General features: G+C 45.5%; 1 protein-coding gene across 1 annotated transcript in view; it reads right to left on the bottom strand.

Moving 5' to 3' along the window:
* Positions 1 to 20,332, bottom strand: part of LOC142591131 (neuropilin and tolloid-like protein 1) — a 469,467-nt gene that overhangs the window by 53,205 nt on the left and 395,930 nt on the right. The window lies entirely within an intron of this gene.

Genomic DNA, 20,332 nt, shown 5'->3' on the forward strand with positions numbered 1-20,332 from the left:
AACGCCGAAACTCGTCATTTATGAGAGAAAGAGAGAAAGAGAGAGAGAGAGAGAGAGAGAGAGAGAGAGAGAGAGAGAGAGAGAGAGAGAGAGAGAGGAATATGAGGAAGCCAGGGACGTTAACCAGTCAAGAATCTAGTTTGCTACCCTAAGCTGGGGGAAGGGAGAAGGGGAAGAGAGAGAAGGAAGAGAAAAGATATAAAGACGTGCACGGACAATATTTGAGTTAAAGCCGCTCGCGCAAACCAGACGTTGTGAGAAAGCACAAAGGTGCCTTCCCTGCCTTCTGAGCTGGTGATCGGTGAGGACGGTGCTCTAGTACTGTCTGTTCACTCAGAGGACGATCGTCTAATTTCCTCAACGTGTTGGACAAATGTTGTCTTTGTGTTTGAAATTGAGGACAATGTCACAATAAGTGGTCAATGTTCTCCTCCCCTCCGCAAACATCACATGCAGGACTATCAGCCATTCCAATAAGTGCTCAGTAGGCATTCGGGAAGGCAACTCTAAGCCACAACCGACACAGAAGAGAAGCTTGGCGTCGGTGCAGTCCGGCCGGAGGTTTGAGTTGCAGGGAAGGGTTTAGTCTGTGTACTTTTGTGCGCCTTGTATGTGCCGCATTCCATTCTGCTAAGGAGATCGTGCGTCGCGTCATCTATGAGGGGTGTATGCAGCCGGACTCCTTGTTCGCGTTTTGTATGAAATTGTATTCGTGGTTGGTGCCGAGACAAGATTATCTGAATTTACAGAGTGTCCCACGTGAATTGTGCCAAAACTTAAAAGTATGGGAGTGCCACGTAACTAGACAGAACCATGGTAATGTTGTTTGTCGTCGCTTGGAGCAAGTTGCAATATGTTTTGTATTTCGCCTAATTACATAATTAGTTATTGGTAACTAAACTTTTCAAATATGATCCGAGCAAAATTCTCAATGAGAAAATTGTAGGCCATCATGAAAACTTACCCATACACCTTTCTGTTGCTCTATACGTGCTACACAGAAGTTTTTTCTAAGTCACAAAGAAGCTCGCAAAAGCAGGCGAAATGTGCCGTGCCACTAGTCGAGTGGCAGTTTTGAGGTTTTGCTGGTTTTTATGGTTCCTAGAAATAAAGATTGTTGCTGGAAGTTAACCGAGCGTCTGTGTTCTTTATCTCTTGTGTCCTTGTCTTGCTCGCACTTCACCAGTTTTCCAAGATGCCACACCGACAATCCCGCATTGCGGCAGTAGTATTAGCGATGCTATCCGAAAAACGGCAAATAGCTGTCACGACAAAGTTCCCGCACTGGTTACTACACTCATTCGCGAGACCATACACAGAGAGGTCAGACAGACTGAACAGTACCTCTCAACGTGTCAATATACATGCTCGCAAGAAAACTGTGAATGAGGGCCCAGTTCCCAGAAGCCTCCCTACGGCACCATCCGAGCACGCTGCCAGCGCCAACGCTGGCATGGCGACGCAAGGTATCGTACGATTACGATGCCACAAATACGTTCGTTTTGTAACACTCATTGTAATGTTGTAATGTCAAGCATTACTTGTTAAGACTGCCCACAGCTCATCGATAATCGCGAGGCTATCGAGACTATTTCAAATGCATAAGTAGTGGCTCCTAGTTCTAGCGCGGATGGCTTGATCTACCTGCAGGGACAGTGGACTTTCAAGTGGGAGGTGTTTTGTCTCCTTTTGAAGTTTCTTAGTTATCTGTTCAGCGAGGGGCAATGTTTAATATCACTTGCTAACCATCTCTAATTGCACTGTATAGTAGGACTCTTCGATAGGGGCCGGGTGGAGGTGATCGATTGGAGAATACAACTCCTGCTTCGTTTGGTCTGTTTCGCTGCTCGCGGCCTTTTAAATCTCTCTGTAGCCGTAGTGATACGCAAACTATGCACGCCACATTTGAAATTCTGGTACGCTTTGGCAGAGAATGTGAAATGTCAAAATCTCAGCATACGGTCAGTCATGGTTGACTTCAGTGCAAAAAGAGGGAGGGTAAGGGTAGCAAGTCGGGAAATATTCCGTTGAGTCTAGAAGCAGTAGAGCAGCCATACTGATGAAGAAGAGGAAACAACTTCATTGCCAATAACGAATATCTTTTTCCGGAAACGCAGTAATTGTAAGTGGCCATGGAAAAGCCCAAACGGGGAAAGAAGAAATGAAATAGACTTTGTACTTTGTACCAATTCCGTCATGTTCAGTATGTAAAATAGTTTGGTTGGGTAAAGGAAAGTGATCACTGGCAAGAGGTGTGAAGGAGTATCCTAGATTTGAAGAAGGAAGAGGAAAATTATTCAGGTAAAAGCAGGACAACTTGAAAGCTATAGAAGGAAAAGTGGACGACTTTCGGGAAAGTACTCGAGAAAAATTTGAGGCTTTAGCACAGAACAAGGGGGATGGCATACAAATAATGCATGAGACCTTAACAAAAATAATTTCAGAAGCCTAAATTAGGCTTGGGGATAGGGCATCAACACAGTGAACAGGCAAGCTTCCACAAGCGGCAAGAACCTAATAAAGAAGTGACAGAGCATAAAATTCTGCACCCCAAGATATACCCCAAGAGTTCGAGTAAGCTGAACTGTAAAAAGTGATCAACAAGTGGAGAATAAGTGATAATCAAAATTACAACATTGCAAAAGTGTAGGGAGCAGTAAAAACGGACCAAGCGTGAACTCACAAAGAAGGAGAATTGACATTAGCAGCAACGAGCTATGGTGTCATTAATACGCAGGGCAATATCACGAAAAATTCTCATGATTTAATGAGGACCGAAGAGGAATTCTATAAAGGACTGTACACTACCCGGAACAGTCACGTAGTCACGACTACACGCAATTGCAGAGAACATTTAGGAAAGCCCCTTGTGTCACTTGAACGGCAATAGCCATATTTTAATGATAGTGTGCATAATATATTCATTGGATACCTCCGCATACGATGGGATGCAGCCATCGTGGACGCAGACCCCGTAAAGACATTGTAGTTTGGCTTTTTGTCTGCGCTCTCCACATTTTCGATGTTGACTAAAGAGTGATGTGATTGATTGATTGATAAAGAAACTGATGAATTGATAACTGATAAATTGATAAAGAAGATAAAGAAACAGTCTATCAAATAAAGCCAGGCTATCACAAGAAAACTGTATCATGGCAAAAAAATTTCCAGACGAATGAAGATAGATTGGGGCGGATACGGCATGGCAGGTACCCTCGATAATGAACGGCAGCCTGCCGTTATTATTGAAAAAGCAACAGCAATAACTATGCTCCATCAATATTATGCCTACGGGGCTGAAACATTGCGGATAAGAAATAAACTTACGAGAAAGAAAGGACCGCGTCACGAACTGTGCTATTAAACATAGTACATGTAACGACAGGAGACAAGAAGACGGCAGTATAGACTATAGAAAGGGAACGAGCGTAGCTGATATTCTGGTTGAAATTAAGTAAGACGTGGTGTTGCCCTGGTCACATTTTCATAGAGGGATAACCGGAGGATTAACAACTATAATCGACGAGTACAAAGGGAAAAGAAACATAGTCGAAGCCGACAGAGAAGTAGGTGATAAGAGCAGAACATTTGCAGTGGTCAGATGTAGTCGGGTGATGCATGAGATGAATAATTGGAGTGCAGTGAGAGAGGCCTTCGTCCTGCAGTTTAGATAAATTATCTGACGATGACGACGACGACATCTTTAAAAGGAGACGCCCGGTCGGACCCACTGCCGGCATGCCTCTGCAAGTCTAGAATCGCCTCTAGCTAACAACCGCCATCTCTTCCTGTGAGTTCTTAGTCAGAGTATGTTACACTGTTATTTGTTATGATGGATGCTCACCAACTGGCCCAGCCTTCAGTCCTAATGCAGCCATAAATACCCTGGCCAGTGCGCGAGTGACTGAGACTGACGCCTTGGGCTATATTTTCGATTGATCACTGTCAGGGATATCACTTTCAGTGCGCGATGATTGGCTAAGCTACTGATGGGATGTCAGTCGCTCCAGTGTGACCTCTGGCCAGATATTACGTAGCAGAAATGTGAAAGTGTCTCCGAAAGGTGATCGATTGAGGATGCAGGTTCTTGCCGTACGATGACTGTTTTTCTCAGCTGGCACTCTAGGTATCTGGCAGGTGAAAACAAAAGTTCAAAAGTATAACAAATAACAAAACATGAACACAAAAAGTACCGAAAAGGTTGAGATGAATTTGCAACTGCACTATACACGGCCCGGAGTCGCAAGTCCCCACGCACACACCTCGCTGTGTAGTTATGAGAACGTGTGTACGTTGAAGAACAAGACACAAATAACAAGCGAGTGATATGGCAAAATCAGAGGAGTCAGGAATAGCGGCAGAAACAATATGTTGTGCTCTTTTCAGTGCGCACACGCATTTCTTCAGCGTGACTATATAGAAAACAGCTCTGCACATGAGCTCTGCACAATCTTATAGACCGTGTTACACTTCCATGTGATATGGTGCACGGCATCGGGCATTTTTAAATATTATACTTAGCAAGCATTAAGCCGTAATAAGCTGACATGATTAGCCCGACAAACGTTCTTAATATGGCTGGATGCTTTGACGCTCGCGATTGTAAATGCAACTGTTTAACCTTTGCGCTCATTGTATTATTATGCTATTTCACAATATTAAGCGGTATTTTTGTTATGTCTACTTTATATTATTGATGTCTCACCCTTGTCTCTTCAAGTTATGGACTAAGGCTGCCTCTATTTAGAAGGCTCTCTCCTGCCAATACTTTCATTATTTCGCACATACTGACGCTCATTATCACCAGCGATAGAACGCCACCAACTTTCTGTAACGTTTATGTTTTTATACACCGCTTCTTTTACACACAGGTTTGAAAAAAAGATGTCGGTGTCCTCACGGACGCCACAATCCACACTCTATGGCTTCCATGGTACAGAGAGCCACAGGCCACGTATTCTATTTCGGCTTATGATATTGCTCGACTGGCCATCTCCAAGTGACTTGCACGCACCGGCGCGTAGGCAACTGATCTGCGGGTGCAAAATGCGGTCCAGTTTGCGCAGTGCCTGTGTGTTGAAGAAGAAGCGTTTTATACTGTTACTATTGGTGTAGAAACACACGCGGTGCTCACGAATCATCTGCGACATTTGAGAAGCACGATCACTATATGCTCGCGAACGAGCTGCGGTAGGCTCCATTATGGTCATGGGTGAAAACAGCACAACAATGTCTTCCCTTCTTGGTGCGGGCGAAGCATAGCGAGCCCGCAATAGGAAGGCGGTGAGTATATGAGGTATGCGGCACAAAATGATATGGTGCCTATGCATTCGGCACACTTGTCTAGAGAGCGGGAATGCTGTGCTGCTCAGTGCGTGTGCACCATAAGCTTGAGGTCACTGGGTCGAGACACTTTGCTCCCGAGCGCGCAGTGCTTGGCTAGCGGAGCTGTACAACGGCTCGTCGCACTGTCCTCTGTTCGGCAAAGAATGCAGGGCTTCATCATCGTCATCATCATCTCTTACGTCCACTGCCCCAAAAATGCCGAAGGCCTCTTCCATCGACCTCCAATTGACCTTGTCTTGCGCAAGCCTGAAAAAATTGCCCATATCATCACACCAACTAAGCCTCTGTCGTCCTCGACTGCGTTCACATTTATTTGACACACATTCTGTAACTTTATAGAGCACCGATTATATACTCTATATATGTTACATGACCTGCCCAACTCCACCTCTTGCTCCGAAATTCAACCAGAATACTACAGCTACAACCGTTTGCTGTCTAATCCATAGTGACATCTTCCTGTCTCTTAAGGTTACGCCTGTCAGTTCTAGTTCCATCGCTCGTTGCGTGGTTCTTAGATGATCTTCAAGATAATTTGTTATCCGCCAAACCTCGGCTCCGTAGTTTAGTAGAATGTACGCAATCGGACTTAAGAAGTCACGAATGTATTTATGAGCGTTCTGGCTTTATATAACGTTACATACAAATTCGCATGTTATATGATTCAGTAAAAGCAAAAAGGAAAAAGACATCATCCCTATTCCTGGAAACACTGCGGTGGATGCAGCTGCCAATCGGGAGCACAATAGTGAATAAACATTAAATCTTTGTACTTCTTGTAGGGAAGTCCGCCTGCTTCAGCACTTTGAGCACTTCAGCAGTTTTGAGTTATTTTTCATAAACCCATCGATAAAACAGTCAATTACGTCAAATCTGAGCGATAGTAGAATATTATAAAGGCTAATGCGCCTCTTCCGGCCTGATACAGCGTATACGCGGCACTTTTTTTACAGGCTAAATCTTGCCCAAGGTGTACAGTGTTCTTGTGGCCACTTAAACGAAGATGTACACCCGTGAGCAAAAGTGTACGGACCACAGGGTCACCGAAAAAACTACATTTTTTTTGTAATTAACATGCGTATCCAGCTTTCCTGGACATGAGGGTTCCTGGCGTGAGTGGTCACCACGTGGCGTACTGAACTTACACTTCACCAACTTCCCGCGGCGACGTATGACGTCAGCAAAACAAAAATAACAAAAGCTATCTCTGCGCACTGAACTTCGCCGTAATGCTTGTCCCGCCGGCGTTATCAGTGTTCTTGATAACGCGTAGCCGCTCGTCGGCTGGAAATGACTTATCATTCTGAGAGCGTTTAACCGCGAAGAGCGATGATTGATCTGACCTTTGATACGGTTCCTTGTTTTCATCTTTTTTTCTTTTTCTTTGTTTTCGATGCTGTGGAGTAAACAAGCTAGGGTAATCGCCAGAAGCACTCCACGGCAGCCTTTCTTCAGCCGGCACACATTCTTAACGTCCGAAAAATCGCCCAGTGTCTACGAGAGAGGCCTTCGTGGACGGCTTTTGATTTTGACCTATCGATTTCGTTAAGGTGCCCCCAATTATTTCCCTAGTGAGTTTGCTTTCCGCACTCATGGGCTGCCGCAGCAGCTGCGAATCAAGATGTCCATAACTATGTAGATGGATACATGGATAATGTGGTGTTTCGGCCCTAGCCGGACGCCGAGCGCAGCCAGGCATCGGGCAGGAAGGAACTGAGCCTGGCTCCGATCCCGGCACGATAACAACAACCTTTATTTCACGCAAGCAGCATATCTATATAGCAAGCACTCATGTGACAAGTGACGTCACGGACAGACAACGTTTCAGGCATCAGGGCGAGAGCGCTCGATAACGCAGACACATGACACGCGGCACAGGCGTTATCAGCACAGATAGGTTGCTATGCACCTTGATACAAAAGGCACAACACAAGAATTGTGCAAACTGTCTCTGTGTCATCGTCCGTTAACATGATATGGCCGAAGCTGCTCACTATATTACGTCCCATTTACTGGCCACCGGGCCAGGTACACCTTTGTGCATGACATATACAGTACTAGCAGTTAGTGGTGAAAGTACTGTCCTGTCACGGTATCCACGTGCGTGAAAGAAGACTGTTATTTAAGGTTATTGATCAGCAATATATGCGAGATTTGTCAGTTCTCCACAGTGTCTACCATGTTTTCGTTCCGCCTATATAATATAGCCGCAATGTAAACTACCAGATATCGAACGCTAAAATGGCTACCCACATACTCAAAAACCTCGCGCACAACTCCTGACACTTACTTTTATTCAAGAGTTTTGCGACTGCAAAGGACATCCTTAAGGAATGGTAAATAATAAATTATGAGGTTGTATGTATCAAAACCACGATCTGATTATGAGGCACGCTGTAGTGCGGGATTCCAGTATAATTTGGACCACCTGGTGTTCTTTAACGTGCACCTAAATCTAAGTACACGGGTGTTTTCGCATTTCGCCCCCATCGAAATACGACCACCGTGGCTAGAATTCGATCACGCGACCTCGTGCTTAGCAGCCCAACGCCATATACACTAAGCAACTACGGCGGGTAAGGAATGCTGGCACTTCGAGGAAGGTGACAGTCGGCACGTGAGACAATGTGTTCGCATCCTCATGGCGCGAGAATCGGTACGAGCCGTCGAAGAATGACACCGTAGAGTGCATTGTATTTAATGTGATGGAGTCCGCGTCCAAAATTTCAGACCCGAATCACCGCAACGACTGACGACCAGGCATCTCGCTAACATGTGCACTCGCCTGACAGTTGCCGGGCGCTGGCGTCGGCCACAGGACCTACTTGACCTCTCTACAACACTTGCCGACATTCTCGCCTTATTTCGCACCATCAGGCTTCAGCTGAACTCCTTCAACAGCCCATTTATTTGTCCCAAAATCTGGCTGCCAACTATATGTTTCTTTTTTCTTTAAGCCATCCTTTATATTTAAGCTAGTACTGGTACTGAGATTTCTAGTGGTTTCTCCTTTCCCAAAATGCCTGCCTTTTTGTCGGCCTCTGTTGATATTTTGGGGGATGTTTAGTAGAGGTTGAAACCATAGCACGGCCCCCTGACCATGCTACTCAAAAAGTAATTTTATTTTCCTGAGGTCTTGTGTAAGCTTCTGCCTTCTTGCCGTTCATCGACTTCCTGATTTCGCTGTCACTTATATCCCATTTTGACGACTACGATCCCACGGACGTTGGCAATGATGTAATGGCCATGGGATTGAAGCCGTTTAAATCAATCCTACTGTGGACACGACAGCAGCTTTTGCTCACTGTGAATGAAAATATTATATTCATGAGCGCCATTCTTAAACATATAAATTCACAGCCTATAAATTTATGCGGATCCCACGCACTGTGGGAATCAATGTAAGCGAAGCTTTTCCGTTGTTTGCTTTTATTGACGTTAATTACGATAATTAGCGGTAATGCTGACTGCGAATGTATAATGTCTTCAGCCTTTAGTGCAATTCGAGAGTAGTGAGTTGATGGCAAATCTTATCTTGTGTGCACCACTGCTGTTTGTCTGCGTAGTACACAACATACAGCGAGACGTGTTTGCTTGAGGCGTTGTTGTGCTCCATTGTTTATAACCTATGAGAGGGTTGAGCATTGTCATTGCTTCACATGGCACATCGCATCGCGGTAGAAGTGCTGGCAGAACTATGAGGCTCTACGTGCTAAAACCACAATCGGATTATGAGGCACGCCGTAGTGGTAAACTCCCGATTAATTTCATACCCTGGTGTTCTTTAAAGTGCACCTAAATCTAATTGCATGACTGTTTTTGTATTTCGCTCCCGTCGAAATCCAGCTCCCGCGGTAGGGATCGAAACCGCGACGTCGAGCAATGCCATAGCCGCATAGCTACCGCGGCGGGCAGAGAAGCGTTGATTTGACGTGCGGTCGTTTCCATAGTGTTGCATAGACTATACGTTGATTTAACGTGCCTTTGCATCTGCACGCCCTGTGTCAATAGTCCGCTTGACGAATTTGCATGGTGTTTATTTTTCAGAAATAGCAGAAACGTACAGTATCGTACCTTCAGTTTGCCCGAAACTCTTGTCGTGCCTATAGTAGTAGCGTTTCCTTATCTTAGTTTCCTTAACTTAACCCTTTCCCTGTTTCGACCTTCCCTCCTGTATGGGAACTGCGAGCGAAGAGAGGCGAGGCTTCACTTGTTTCGCGATTGCCGCCGGTTTTACCCATTCTCTCCCTCATCTTCTTGCGCCCTCTTTACCATTCTATTTTCCTCTTCCCGGGACTTGCACGTTAGTAGGACGGTAAACGCTGCAGATTATTAAATGCTTTGCGGGGGGGTTACAAATAGTTACAGCGGTCAAGAGGCTAATTTGTCGACCGCTGGGGAGCTCCAGAGGGCACTGTGCACATGTGACGCGATGGAAAGGTCCAAACGAGTTTCTCGCGTCGCCATTTTTCTCTGCTCCGTTCCTTCCATGTATATCCTTCCCTGTATCCTTCCATGTTTGTATATACCCGTCCCCGACGAGGCGTGCAAGACAGCAGCAGCAGTAGTGGAAAAATCGAAGGAAATGGCAAAGAAAGCTTCGCTTTAAAAAAATTGCTTTATTTGTTGGCGTAATGTTGGGTGTCGTTGTGGCGTCATCTGTCCTTTGCGGAATTTCTAAGCTTCGAGAGCCAACTTGCCAATTTGACTTTCCGCCTTGAGGAGTAACTTTTATCCCTTTTCCAAGACGCGAATGGTATATCCAGTTTACACAACACCTACAAGACTGTTTTTTTTTCTCAGTATGCTCATTATTTGCCTCTTCCATGGGTATACTGTGGAGGAACTTCCTTTTTACTGCGCTGTATCTATGAGTGAACTTGTTTTCGAATTATATTCTCTAATAATGTATTCTGGCTATCATTGTCGTACGTAATCTACACAGAGTACTCAGGCACCCTCTAATGAAATGCTTTCACTTTTTGCCTGATTATGCCCGCCATTGTAATGCAAATAAACATCGATTGAACTCATTTTCTCAGAGATAAACGCTGAATAAAACGCTGACGTCGTCCTGAACAAAATCAACAAGGGCCGTAGTGCTCAATTTTCTGATGCCCCTATTCGCAAGCTTTTCCTTTTTTTCAGGATGTGATCTTGTACCGTAGAAACGTCCCTCGGACGTCTCTGATGTGCTCGTTTTTATTTTCAAGCACCAAATGCAAACTGTCATCGCCGTAACTCCATGATGCCCTGGTAGCAGGCAACCATGGCGTGTCGAGCAAGTATGACCACGCTGATTCATTTGGGTTGGCATATACTATTTAGCTTGAAAAGGCTGTCCATCTAACCTGATTGTATTCTTCAATCTCTTGATACACCACACGAGTTCTCTCATTAATGTAATTTTGAACTCATTAGGCCCTTTTCCTCTTCTTTATTTCCGCAAAGTGTGTGTCTGTCTCTGTGGTTACCAAATAGGCCCAGCGGTATGCTACCACTCAAGCCTTTCTGGCGACCTGAGCAACTGAAGTCGCAGGCTTTCTTCAACACGGCGCTGACGTTCAATATGGCTATGCTCAAGTACTTTTCGCGGACTTCACTCACCGCTTTCTCTCCAGTGTCATCTCTTACACTACTTGACCGTGCTATACACAACAAAAACACGCAACCACCTTAATGAAATATCAGTTACACGCTAGTTGACATGCTATCGATGTACATTTCCTCTGATTACCGGGATAGGAGCACTAATTCCCTGTCTTAGGTGACATTATCGTTCTGCAACCTCTCTGAACAACACCGCTCGTTATTCATCAATTTTCTTTTGTCGACAGGAGCATACTGTATTTCCTTTGAATGTACTTTCGGCTTTAGATGCGACTTTGCACGCCCGCTTATTCTGTTACGCTGACGGCGACCATTGTCATCAGGCCGCCGCCTCACTCTGAGCTTCGCCATCACCAGAGAGCACAGAAAGGTGGTTTCACAAACAAGCCACGTAATTCGAGCTCATGTATCTGCAGCATTCTACATTTGGGAGCTGGGCACGCTAACCACTACCCTACCGCCTTCCCTCACCACCTTCGATTTATCTGCCTTCCCACTTATGGTCGCCAGCGGCTTCAAGCGCTCCCGTAAGCGGCGGCTGCGACTGTCACTCCAGAAGTTTAAGTATGTAACCTCCTTGCATAGAAACGACAGCATGGTTGCTAATAGATTGTTGGCTTGGATATGTTTGGCACGAGGCACAAGACGGCGCCCTGTCTTCTAACGCGTTCTTATGTTTGCGTTCGCGTCTTTAGAGAGTTATAGCTCAGCGAGCCAACGGGCTAGCGGGCACACGGGCCAGCGTAGACGCCATTGCGCATGTTGCACCGCACATGCGCACTCGTGTCTACGCTGGCCCGTTGGGCACGCTGGCCTGCTGGCAAGCCGAGCTATAATTCTCTTTTGTCTTGAAGGGACGCGCACCGAAACACACTGCAAAGGTGCTTCGGTTGAGCGTATGTGAGGCGAGAAAGGCTGTTTTAAACTGTCTGTTCTCTAACTTATGCAGTAAAACAATGCTTATAGTATTCCTGCAAACGCAAGGGTGACAAGTATGGCAACCGTAACCGCAAGAGTCACGGTATGGTCGTAAGTTGTCGCGACAGCGGAGCTGTAATTCAAAGAGCCTGTCACTAAGGGATACGCGGCGAGGTATGGCCGATGAATAGTTGCCAAGTTTGGTATTTAGTAAACGTTAATTACCGATTGCGAACGGCGGGTGCTTATACTACTGTAAAGGACGCATGCTGGGCGGTGACTCCAATCATATGCTCGCTACATCACACATCTACACTGAAATTAAACTGGTCTCAAAATTCCCGCTTATATTCTCTCGACCCTTAACTGCGACTTCGCCTGCCACCTGGACTCTTTTTTTTTCTCTTTTTGTACCTCGCTCCTTTCTCAATGCACGGAGACGTGCTTCCACCGACGTTCGGTTCTCCTTTATTTTAATTAATTCATTCACTCATTTATTTAATCGTAAAGTGCTGTAGAAGATAGCGTCTCTTCATCTCCATAATCATCCTCTCTCTCACCTGGAATCTGCCATCACAAAACAGTGCTGCTGTGTTGCATATGGCTGGGCGTCGCATATGCAGTTTTCTAGGAATGTCCAGCGGCGCGCATGCAATTTTCGGTGGGTGACGAGACAGTATAGAGCGCCTTCTCTGCCTATTCTACACTCAGCGCTCTGCTACGTGAGCTACTATTAGTCGCTAGGACGAAGTATGAAATGAAAGAAAGCTAGCTGGGCTGGTCGCGGGCAGCTCTTTTCGGATTCGTGATGCGTCTATTAAAAATATAAATTTCTTATCTAAGCCTGAATGACAGCGATATAGGTGAGATGAGTTACGGTAGCTCGTGCGTTTGGACTAACGACGCTCTTCACGCAGCACTTTCGTCTTATGTGTTTTTGCTAACCGGAGTGAAGGGCAGGAGGGTAACACGTCTTCCTGAAATTAAACATTCGAAATAACCCCTTGTCTGATGGTTGGACATATGTCAAGGGCCCACGATACGAACCACCTTCAAGTCGGTATCAGCTTGCAAAAGGGGAACTCAGATGAAACATTGTCAAGCGGATAGGCTTTTAATTATCATAAGGATATATTTATTGAAAATCATTACCATGAGGTGAAAGCCGACTAATAAGCATTTGAATTTTTTTGTAGTATTAAGACCTCTTGTTAATATAAGGTTGCTGTCCTTTACAGCTTCCTAAATTAAAAAGTAAGTTATGAAAAATAGGTTGTTGCGTTAAATGTGTAAACACACACGCCCAACAAAAGTCCTAGTCCATTTCCCAGTATTCACTCAATGAAGATGTAGCCCTTCTATACTGTCAAGTTGTAGTGATGTGAAGAACAAGGCAGTTTCAAAAGAGTGAGTCACGAATATAACTCATTATAAAGGCGAGATTGCGTTGGAAAAGAAAATAACACTCAAAGCACAACGATGGCTGCGCGCAAAGTAGTGTTTCCTCTGAATCTGATCTATGGATCAAGGCATCGGTTCATCAGATTGGAATGCTCGTACATTGCAGCGCAATCTCGGGTCCTCAAATGCAATGGAGAATGTACGCCAGTATTCGCTTCACGCGCGCAGTCTCATAAGATAACGCTCTTTCGCTATTGAATTCGTGACAACATGCTGGATATTAGAAACACGTGCAGGCACGTCTTGAGCTACCCGATAAATATGGAACAGCAGTTAGACGCTAAAGAAAGCTCAGCCCCCCTAAAAAAATAGTGTACAGTTGCTTCAAACATTAGCTGAAATATAATGCGCGTAATAAAAGGGGCCCCCAAGACTGCACAGCGGCGCATAGATACCAAAAGTTCCAGAGCTAAACACTTTCAGATTACTGGTCATTATTAAACAATATTTCGTATGTCAATGTAGCCCTGTAGTCCTAATACATTAGCACTTTTCATTCTAACGTAAGTACATGTCCGCGCTGCTCTATCTGTTGCAAAGTACTGACAAATATATCCAATGCTTATTACCAGGCAGCTGTTTTAACGCGGAAGTGTTAAGGGCCCCGGGTCTCAGAAAATCTCCTATCGGCGTCGGCGGCGTTGTCAGTGAGCAAAAATTTCCGTACATATTTTGGCATATGTATGTGCCATGCTTTGCTAGATGTCATGCGGTATATGCGGGTTATGTTGCCAGAACATTTCATCACAAAAGTTGCTCATACCTTGTCTTACAGTCTCGACAGAGTTATTCCACGGAATTTTGAGACTGACAGCCCACAAACTCCATGAAACAAAAAAGTACCGACAGCGCATACCTTTTATGTTAAATATTCTAAAACTTAGATATTAAAAGTGCGAAACAACATCAGCAACCTAAAAATGATGTACTTTTTTGGCGCGGCTGTGCACTACTTCCGGGATCGGTTCACGCAAGAGGCCGCGTTTCTACCAGAACGCTCGCCTTCGTGCATAGCGTTCGCCACAAGCCTTTTCCCGGTTCACATTACGGCTACATAAGGTGCAGTTGCCGGGAAGCGTGAGAAGCAGTCAGGGATCTTTGAATGCTATCGCATTCCACTCTTAAAGGCGAAGCTTAAGCGTCCCCCAACTTTTTATTCCTAATCACGCCAGGAAATTGAGTCTGATGCCAGCAACGCTCAGAAATGTAATCGGGAGCGCACACAATGTGCTCGCACACCTGTTCTGTGATGTACCGCAGCGCTGCGGTGCTTCTTGTGTAATGTAGGAGAATCCATTGTAAAGGCAGAAGTGCGTGGCTGGGCACGTGCGTTTACGCTCATGAACTTGATTTGCGCCAAGAAAACCTGTCCATGCTTTCACACTTGCTTCATAGGAAGCCTACTGCACTATAAATATGCCGGCTGTTTTTAACTGCACCAAATAAAAATATTAATGCAACATAAATCTTGGTGGCATCATTTTATCATTCGAGTGTTCATATTGGTAACCTTTAGATACGGGGTAAGTTGAGACGTTGTGTGCATAATTAACGAAGCTACGTTAATTATATTTTCAGGTATTGATCTTAAATGGCTAAAGAAAATGAGTAGTTTGGAGCCCGTCCTCGAGATTATCCAGCCGAGCAAAGACATTTTGATTAAACATGCTTGTGTAAGAGCTATGCGAACAAGTATTTTCCAATTAAGCGCTCTTGGAAAGCGTAACTGACGCAGAAAAAGAACGCCTGTAAAGGCAACCTAACCGCACGTAACCTTTTGTGATGTCAAAAATATGGCTCCGTGAGCATGTTTCTGGTGGCCAGTTAACTTTTGATTTTTATTACCGTTGTTTATTCGAAGGCAAGTGGCTCACAGTTTTAGTATCAATATAGCAGCGAACGTATGCCGCTGAAAGCTTACTTGGTCGTAGAAGCGTTGCATGACGCAATGATGGTGCAGGTTTAATGCGTCGCTGGCTTCAAGACAATGAGCTGCCGCCGAGGGAAGATAATGAAGGTAAACAGCTTGGTAGCTGCTCACGGAGCCATGCCGATGGCGACGGTGCCATGGTGACGAAATCAGGGGCGGCGATATTGTTGGCTCAGGCGTTTTTTTAACTTTTTTGCGTTGATTTTGCTTTCAGAAACAGATAATGCTATAAATGCAGTGTCATTCGTTCTTGTCTCGTAGATACTCAAATTGAGGACGACGCAACGAGCTATGGAAAGAAGAATGATTGATAGGTGTAACGTTAAGGGATAAGAAAAGAGCAGATTGGGTGAGGGAACAAACGCGAGTTAATGACATCTTAGTTGAAATCAAGAAAAAGAAATGGGCATGGGCAGGACATGTAATGAGGAGGGAAGATAACCGATGGTCATTAAGGGTTACGGACTGGATCCCATGGGAAGGGTAGCAGGGGGCGGCAGAAAGTTAGGTGGGCGGATGAGATTAAGAAGTTTGCAGGCATGGCATGGCCACAATTAGTACATGACCGGGGTTGTTGGAGAAGTATGGGAGAGGCCTTTGCCCTGCAGTGGGCGTAACCAGGCTGATGATGATGATGATGATATGCCATTCATCCAGGAGATTACGCGTAAGCGGATAAGCGCTCTCTCTCTCTCTCGCTCTCTCTCTCACACACACACACACACACACACACACACACACACACACACACACACACACACACACACACACACACACACACACACACACACACACACACACACACACACACACACACACACAAGCACGCACGCACGCACGCACGCGCACGCAAACAGAGATACGACACATGTTCGCCCGCATTCACATTTAGACGCGCCCACGCGTGCACACACGCACACGGAACTGCACGCACACACAATCGCGCGTATGCTCGCACACACATACACGCACTCGTACGCCCGCAAATTCAAATACGGAGACACAAACGCGCGCGCACACACAAATGCAAGAACACACGCTGCACGCTCAAGGCGTGCGCACGCATACAGACTCCCTCTCTTTCTCCGTCATTATACTCGCATTCGTCGTACCCACGCCGCACCACCACCGTCCTTCTCGCGGGAGGAAGCAGTGGCATTACGCCAGTTACAAACCGCAACTTTTTCCAAATCTTGTCTCTCTCAATAAATTCTACCCACACTGTTATGCAGATCGTTGCCCTGGCTGGGGCAGCTCGCCCACAATCTTCCACGTCACGATTGAGTGCACTGCAAACCTCTTTCCTCCCTTGCCAACTCTCCTTTATCCCCTACGCAACAAAGAGCTGTGGGACGATGCCCTCCGCGACGGACCTCCCGAGGTCCTCCGAGCTGTGATACAACGGGCTCGAAACATCGCCGGAATCATCTTAGGGACGCTGGAGTGAGGGTTCCTCCCACGCTGCTCTCGCCATTCAAATTTATTAATAAAGATGTTTTACTCTCTCTCTCTCTCCCTGCTGCGTCGCAAGAACATGTGCGTGCAAACGGACTGAATGGCACTCACTCTGTAATCACCGTTCAAACTCCAGCTGTATTAAATCGCTTTAAGGTTTAAATTTGGCGCTTCTAAGAAATACACTCTAAAAAAATTACACCCTTTGGGTCGTATCTTGCCAAACAACGATAATCGTCATCTGTCTTGGCCACATATCCTTTCTTCAACGCTGCGAGCCCGGTTCTTCCAAGTCACGAACGGCATGCGCGTTATCAGTATGACAGAGCCATAGAGTTTCTCACTATAACACCTAGAGGGTAATCTGGCGCCACCGTCTATGGGAGTTCCTTAAGGGGGCACCGTGCCGTCATGGGAATGACGGTATATGTGTCTGCGAGGCTCGTGTTGGCTGGTGTTGTAAGAGGCTTCGTCTAAGACGTGGATATGGCTACGCAAATAACGCGTTCTCAAAGTAAAACCTTCATAAAATGTTTCCGTTCACGCATATTACATCTTTACTCACCCACAATGCATGACCAAGCGAAGAAAAGCAAGAACAGACGACCAACTGTTTCAAAGCGAGCGCGAACCTTGTCGTCTGTCCTCCAACGTTAGCGGCCCGCTGATACTTTTTACGTAACATGTAGTCGTACACACAATAACAAGTTCTCATAGTTAAACAAAACCTCTTTTCGCGTAATAATAAAGCTAAAACAGCTTTTTGCGTGCTGTTTTAGTAGAAAATGAATCAATGTGACAGACGGAACGGTACTTGCCAAGCGCGTCTTCAAGGTGTCCTGTCTCTACGAGAACGATGCCAATCCGAAGTCACAACATACCGGCATTCCCATGCATACCACAGCGCAGCAGAGCCAGATTTCACTCTAGGTAATGTAGTGAGAAACTCTATGGACAGAGCATTCTCGACAAGAAAATATAGCGAGCGCAGTGTATTCAAGAAAGGAAACGCAAGCAAGGCAGATGACGATTATCGTTGTGTGGCAAATATGCCCCCCAAAGGGAGTACATTTGTTTAAGAGTGTACACTCTTAAGCTCCACGGCTCCACGACAATAGTACCGTTAGAGAAAGATTCACTGACAAAAAAAGGCCCAGGAGTGCTTCCTCTCTAGTAAAATCACATACAATTTGTTCAACATTCAAAGCAAGCGTTATATCAAGAATAGTATCCGTATTAGTGCATTCACCGTACGCCAAATGTTTCCAGTTTATGGATGGGAAGTTGAAGTCTCCTGTTATTAGGATATTTCGTTTGCAAGACTTAACCAATTCCTCACACAATCTAGGAAGAACAGACATATGAGCATCAGGTGCCTTGTAAACCGCACAGAGTACAAACGACAACTCATTTGTTGTGATGTTTAGAAACAAGCTCTCATGATCTTCGATCTGTTCCATGACATGAACATTTATACCAGACTTAGCAATCACTGCGAGTCCCCCACCACGTGAACCAGGATGGCTTCGATATATGCTAAAGCCAGGCGGAATAATTTCACTATCACTAATGTTTTCATTTAACCAGGTTTCAGTCAACCCCACCCCACCAAGTGAGGGCCGTAAGTAAGTAACGAAAGCTCAAGTTTATCTATTTTGTTGACAACACTCCTGGCATTCAAAGAAAGGATACGCAAAAATTTGTCGGATATCTGTGATCGCTATGATTCGGATGCCTTGCTGTCAGCAGCTAGAACTGGAACGCGTGTGGAAGATGCATCATCCCATGCGTAAAGCGTTTTTCCAATGCGAAGTTTATCATTTACGAGTGACACTTTCTTTCCCGTATTCTCGTGTTTCGTAGTTTGCCATAGCTGTTTTCTTTTTCTTGGGGTTTCCAAAGAGTAATCATTTTGGATAAAAATTTTCGTCCCTTTTAACTTTCCAGATCTGCTGAGCAGCTTCTGTTTCTCAAGATAGTCCTGAAAATAAAGAATAACCGGGCGGTTTGACGAGGATTTCCCAAGCCGGTGAGCTCTAGCTACCGATTCGCAATTTATTCCAAGTCTATCACAAAAAACTTCATTTATAACTTTGCGCCGAAGAACCCCTTCAGATTCATTCGGCCCCTCCGTAATTCCAAAGACAACCAAGTTATTTCGACGATTTCGGTCCTCCAGTGCCGTAAGCTTAATTTGTTGCTGCATGATAGTGTTTTGAAGTCTCATGACATGATCATTTAGACTATCAATGGTACCAGCTTTTACGCTCATTTCCTTCACTTTATTCTCGACTTTCTCCAGACACGCACCAAATTTGTTCAGAATCTTTTCAGTTTCAGTAAGTTTCAATTTAACTTCCTTCAAGTCGCTACGAATAGCCTCTTGACCTGTAAACAGTTTTTTGAGCATCTCTGCACTGCTAGGACCGAGATTTTCTTCAACATCCCCGCACAGTAATAATTTGCAGACATGAATGCAATCACATACAATAGAGAGCAGTGTGCGTGGGCTTGGCAGAACAAATAGACACCTATCATCGTCTCTACAGGTACAAGGATAACTAACCTCAAATATGTAAGCAGAGCGCATTTTGAACGTCCCGTTGTCCCAAGAGACTCTGTCACGCAATCCAGATGCAATACGATGTTGCATTGACGTTGGTTTCGTGCATGCAGCGTTATTGCCGTCTATGGCAAGGTACATGGGCCCTTTCACTTTCAGATTTATATCGCGCAGCAAAATCGAATACACATTGGAAGAAAGCTAATTAGTAAGACTGGCGACGCAGACCGCGGACGCGTACACAATACGCCTGCGCGGATTTGAGTCCCTCTCGACATGTGTCCCTACATTTGCCCTCAGCATTGCATGCGTGGCTGCTCGTGCACGTCCAACTTCCACCATTTGCTTTGTTTTGCTGGCGTTCACTTTGTTAGCCAGATTAGCCTACAAAGTTCAAGCGCAAAGAAAAGAAAAGAAAATAAGGAAATACAGAGAAAGAACAAAAGGGTGAACAGCGTGAAGGAAACGCGACGGCTTGGAAAATGGCACCTCTGACTTCTAAGGCGGAGAAGCAAGAGCCGTGATTTATACCTGTTTCGACGCAAATCCACCTCAATGCACGGTGGGACGCTTGCCCGAGCACAGAAAAAAAAGGAAGAGAAACAACAGAATAAGAAACATAAGAAAAGATGGAGAAGAAAAAAAGGAAAAGGTAGTGCGCCTGCCTGTTCGCGCATGACCGCATACCGCGAGCAGTTTGTTTTGTGTGTGCAGACTCCTTTTCAATTTCGTGCAAAACTCCACCACCTCTAATTTCAACTACTTTTCTGCAGCTCACTTCCCCCCCCCCCCACTTCTCCCTCCACCCCCATCGCATCGTCGTTTTAGCAGATTTCCTTACCGCGTTCAGCTGGTTCCATGGAGGCCGCTAAGACGCTGAATAGCGGAGCATATATCGCGTAGAGGCCCCTTGCGTTTTGGTATCCGTTGTGAAAACCTGCTTCTTCGCCGGCTGACGGAACAGAGGCTGCGCGTATGTGTGTACATACACCCGTTCCCGGCACAGAGACAAAATTCACGGGTGCCTGGGCTTCCAAGGCGGGACTCGT

The sequence above is a fragment of the Dermacentor variabilis genome, chromosome 1 (genome assembly GCF_050947875.1).
Source record: "Dermacentor variabilis isolate Ectoservices chromosome 1, ASM5094787v1, whole genome shotgun sequence".
In the NCBI taxonomy this organism is placed as follows: Eukaryota; Metazoa; Arthropoda; class Arachnida; order Ixodida; family Ixodidae; genus Dermacentor; species Dermacentor variabilis.